Source organism: Primulina huaijiensis, chromosome 13 (genome assembly GCF_012295235.1).
Source record: "Primulina huaijiensis isolate GDHJ02 chromosome 13, ASM1229523v2, whole genome shotgun sequence".
In the NCBI taxonomy this organism is placed as follows: Eukaryota; Viridiplantae; Streptophyta; class Magnoliopsida; order Lamiales; family Gesneriaceae; genus Primulina; species Primulina huaijiensis.
In genome coordinates, this window is record NC_133318.1 from 6,063,778 (window position 1) to 6,069,132 (window position 5,355).

Consider the following 5,355-nt stretch of genomic DNA (forward strand, 5'->3'; position numbering starts at 1 on the left):
ACGGATCTTAATCTGTGAGACGTGTCAACCCTACTCATATTCACAATATAAACTAATACTCTTAGCATAAAAAATAATACTTTTTCATGGATGACCCAAATAAGAGATCTGTCTCACAAATACGACCCGTGAGACCGTTTCATACAAGTTTTTGCCAATTATTAAATACTAATTTACCATATTTCTACGTAAAATAATATTTTATTTAAAAAATTATATTTATGATAAACTACATATTTTGATAATAAATCAATAACAGTCTGATTTGAAATCACATTGTGAAAAACCTCATGGAGCTTGTTTCTAGATTAGAATCTCGGTTGCCTGATGCGTTGGAAGGAGTAAAGGTTTCACCTTTGTCAACATTACCTCAGGATGAAACAAGGGTTGTTGAAAAAATTGAAGAAGATGTGGAGTTGCGGAGTAAAGAAGATGTTTTGCCCGAGGAAGTAGCCGGGGCAGGGTCTCGGGATGAGTTGGGGTCAGTGACGAAGTACAGTACATTTTGGTCTGAAAAGTTTCAGTTTTTTTCTGCCGTGAAGTTGGGTTCTAGCCCAACTTGTGTTAATGTGTTGCCTTGTAGGGATTTTGAAGGTATGAGTAAATATTATGCGGTTGGGGATGATAAGGGTAAGGTTTATGTGTTTTTGCGGAGTGGAGATGTGTCGGTGCAGTTTGATACACACTCGGAGTTGGAAGAAGCGTCGCCTGTTTCTGCTATGTCATCTTACTTTTCCGTCAATAAGAATGAGAGCATGATTGTTACAGGGCATGAGAATGGGGTCATTGTGATGCATCGCGTTTGGGAGGTGTTAAATAGTGAAGAATTGAGTTTTCTTCGAGTGGAGAGAGTAGGGAGATTCGTGGTGCCAGAGGGAGGGGGGTTGCAGATTAATATATTGGAAATGCATCATTTTGGGAGAAATAGGTACATTTTGTCGACTGATAGTGGTGGGAAAATTACAGCGTTTAGGGAGAATGGGATAATTTCCGGGACCGCTATTCCAAGTAGGCGACCAGTTGTATTCTTGAAGCAAAGGCTATTGTTTCTTACTGAGGCTGGGGCAGGGTCATTGGATTTGAGGACGATAAAAATAAAGGAGTCTGTGTGAAGGGATGAACAGTTCTGTTGTGAAGAGTTACGTATTTGATGCCACTGACAGGTCCAAGGCATATGGGATCACCTCAGAAGGAGAATTGATTCATACATTGTTGTTGGGCGATACCATGAATTTTAAGTGTCGAGGTAGATCAAAAAGAAAAGTGGATCTTGACGAGCCTGTAGCCTTACAGGCAATCTAAGGTTATTTGCTGATTGCAAACAGGGAGAAGATTTTTGTGTACAATGTATCATCCCAGCATTATATTCGGGCTGGTGGGCTGAGATTGTTGTTTTCCGCTGGATTTGATGAGATTATAACATATTTTTTACATCAGCAAGTTAATAAAAATGTTGATAAAGGAACGCAAATACCACTAATCACCACTGACTATGAGAAGCTTGTTATACTTAGTCTTGGGAATGGATACTTGGCAATGTATCATTCCAATCTTCCGATGCTCAAAAACGAATTTAATAGCATCTTGTGGTCAAGCCCTGTTTTGGTTTTCATTATTTTCCTGTTTGGGGTTTGGCAGTTTTTTGCCAATAAAAAGGAGGCACTCACTTCCTGGGGGCCTGACGATCCATTCAGTTCCACACCCGTCACATATGGAGCTCCATTGGGATCTGTTACAGGTGACAGGTCTTTTGCGAAATCCTCGAGAAATTCTGAAACCATGGATTTGAGAGGGGGTGGTTTAATAGGTCCTTCAAGAAGGTATGGGTCTCCATCGCGGTATCCAGGTGGAGCAGCTGGTCCTTACCGGCCTGGCACTGATACAGATTCTAGGACTGCTTCCGTCGAGCCCCGACACACAGAAACTTCTGAGCTGAACTTTAGAGGTTCCACTGTGGAAGCTACGGGTGCCGTAAAGCGAAGGGATGGCCTGTTTGTCCATAGTCAAGTTGCAAATGATAGCAATTGAAGGTTTTCTTCCCACGTCATATTCTAATAACATTATTTTCCTGTGCCATCTGCATTATCAAGTGAGCTATATGTGATTTTGTATATGGGAACACATAATTGCAGTGTCTAAAGCTGCTTTTCCCAAATATTTTAAAGGCTGATTTTACTGGAAATTTCAATTTGGCTCTCATACAAAATGGTGCTTCTTATTTCACAGCACAGAGTTAGCCACTTTGAACCAGTGCCATCTGAGGCAGTGGGAACTAACTTTTTTTTTTTTTTTTGCAGTTCCTTCTGTTGAAATCTTGAAATCCCTTTTGTGTGGTACTTACAACCAACATGTTTGATTCATGTGGAAGTTGTGCAACTTCGATATCCCTCTGATAAGCCGATGTCGTTTTTGTAGTACGTCATTCGCCGTGCTTATTAGTTTCCAAACATCTCTTGTTGGCCTTGGTAACTTCTGGCAATGGATCTTGCTAGCATTTTTCGATTCATAGAAGTGTTCGAAACGATTTGGGTGTCGTCTAGAATCCATCCTGGCTTGTTTCTTGCAAGTTTAGGAGAGAAATTCTAATGCTCTCTTGGCTTCAGGTCAACCAGTGTAACTCCTTGACAAGGTGATAATATCCGATGAGATGAATGTTCCATTCATTATTGTCCGAAGGATGAATATTATTACTAGGTGAGAGAAATACTTCATTTGTAATTTTTTTTAGAATAAAAGATTTTATAATTTGTTAGGAAAATACTTCAGTATGCATATGTATGGAAGAATATATAAAAATATAGTAATTTGAATTTTCATACCATGTATGCCATTACTCTCATAATTTCACTTGTGAATTAGAAGAATTTGAACTAATAGTCTATTATAATTTTATAGTTTACTTCGATTTTGGGGAATGTGCAACTTAGCTTCTTCGCAGGAGTATTTGTCAAATTACATAGTTAAACAATTACCATATAAAGTATTTTTTTAGCACCTTATTCCACTTATAACACCGGTTTAATATAAACACTGGTTAACGTAGATTATGTTGCATAAGATGATAAAAAAATAAAATAAAATTAAAGAGTTCTATTTCTATATCTAAACAGAATTATATGTTATTCTTGTTGAAAAATTATTTAAAAATGTGTTAAATATTTGTGTTGAAAATGTGAATGTTGAATGTTGAAAATTAGGTAAAATTAGGTNTCAAAGTATTAAATAAATTGATATGGTTCATCTTATGTGTAGAAACCCAGCCCAATTAGGTCTTCTATGATGGGTTGAATACTGCTAAGGTTATGGTCCCCAAGGCACAGAGAAATAACACAGAATACATACGACACGCGTATTCTAGAACTCTCTCCTTCTCCCATCAAAGGCAAGAATAAGGTGGTCGATTCTCTGTTGACTTGGAAGATCCATAATCCCGACGCTCGATTTATCAGTGGATTCTGGTATGTGTTTACTGTTATTCTTATTTTCTGATAATTCGACATGAATTCCTGGCTTATTGTGATATATGGATTTAATCACATGATTTATAGATTTATTTTATTAAATCTCCAACAAGTGGTATCAGAGCCACGTTCAATGTTGAGTTATGAGAAATTTTTTTTATTGATGGATATGAATAAATTCATGTTCTCTGGATCTAGAATTTTCGAATTTTTCGTCTAAAATTCAGATTTATTTTCGAATTTAAAAAAAAATCAAATATCGAAAATTCGATTTTTTCGAAATTCGGAGAGACACCTGATTCAGGGCAAATCGTACGTCTTCCGGCAACTTTCCGGCGATAATTTAGGCGTTTTGTTCACCACGTATATGCGCTCAATAACCCTCCATCAATTGGCCATAAAAGCTTCTGTACCGATCGAATTTGGTTGAGCTTCCTTCAAGAAGCGCGAATTCATGCGTGCTTTATATCTGGCCATATTCCGACCGTTTTCCGGCATAATTCGGGCCGATGACAGTGTAGCAGTGGTCGCCGATTTATGGGCTTTTTTTTCCAGCAGTAAGTCGGAGTTCAGGCGGCGGGATCGGCCGCTAGCGGCGGATTTATTGTAGGGGTAGGGTTTTTCGAATTTGGGGATTGATTTGGATTGAATCTAAAGCCTTGGTTTGTTGTCCAAATTTTGAAATCCAGAATTTTAATCTCTTATTAAATTTTGACTTCCGCAATTCTGATTTGTGAAAATTAAATTCGACCTTTTCAAAATTTAATTGCCTGAAATAAAATCAATATGGAATTATTCATTATTTTATCGTCTTTGTTTATTTCGATAAAAAATTTGTGGATGAATAATTATAAGGTACAAATATTTTATTTCTTGCATATTTGGTCTTATGCTTTATTTGGCCCAATTAAGGTAAATTAAATTTTCTTGTGAAAATTTTAAGTTAAATCGATATCTTGTATCTCAAATTTGGTGTTAAATTTAAATTTCATGTTTATAAAGTGATTTTGAGATATGTAGATATTGTTAAAGTTCAAAATAAATTGTGTTTCAATTTATGCGAAAAATAGTCGACCCAAAGGAAGACTATTTTTTGGCCAAATTCCAAACACAATAGATGATTTTAAAGTGCATCTAGATCTATACGGAAAATAATCGGTCCAAAGGAAGATTATTTTCTGCCCAGATTTTAGATTCAATATATCTTATTCAAGTGCATTTATATCTATGCGAAAAATAGGCGACCCAAAAGAAGACTATTTTTTGGCCAAATTGCAGAATTAATAAGAAAAAATGTGTTTATATCTATGCAGAAAATAATCGGCCCACAGGAAGGTTATTTTTTGGCCAGATTATAAGCACATAATTATGTGGTCTTAAAGCGTGTCAAAACTATGCAGAAATTAATCGGCCCAAAGGGGGATTATTTTCTTGCCAGATTGTAGACACATTATATGATATTAAATTGTGTTAAATTTATGCAGAAAATGATCGGCCCAAAGGAAGGTTATTTTCTGACCAAATTTTAGCACAATATGTAGTACTAAATATGTGATAATTTCGGATTTATCCATGCATGCAATTGTCGGTCCAAAGAAAGGCATATTGTTGGCCGGATTTATTATCAATATTTAATAACCATGATGTTTGAGTGTACTAACAAAAATTTTTTTGTTCAAAGACTAAATATCAATGTTGTGCTAGGTATTTTTTTGGGCCCACCACCAGCATGCTTATATTTTGTGATTTATTTAATTTAAACATATGCATGAATTATATTTTATTGTGAGTTTTTTTTTTGTTCTATTTTGTTATAGCATCTTCTATATCTGTCAATCTGAACAACATTCCAGTACTTAATGGTTCAAACTTTAAGAAATGGAAAGAGCATGTT

At 35.9% G+C, this 5,355-nt stretch overlaps 1 pseudogene; it reads left to right on the plus strand.

The window, feature by feature from the left end:
- Positions 1-284: 284 nt before the first annotated feature.
- On the plus strand, positions 285-2,188 carry LOC140991048 (uncharacterized membrane protein At1g75140-like; annotated as a pseudogene).
- The last annotated feature ends 3,167 nt before the right edge of the window (positions 2,189-5,355 follow it).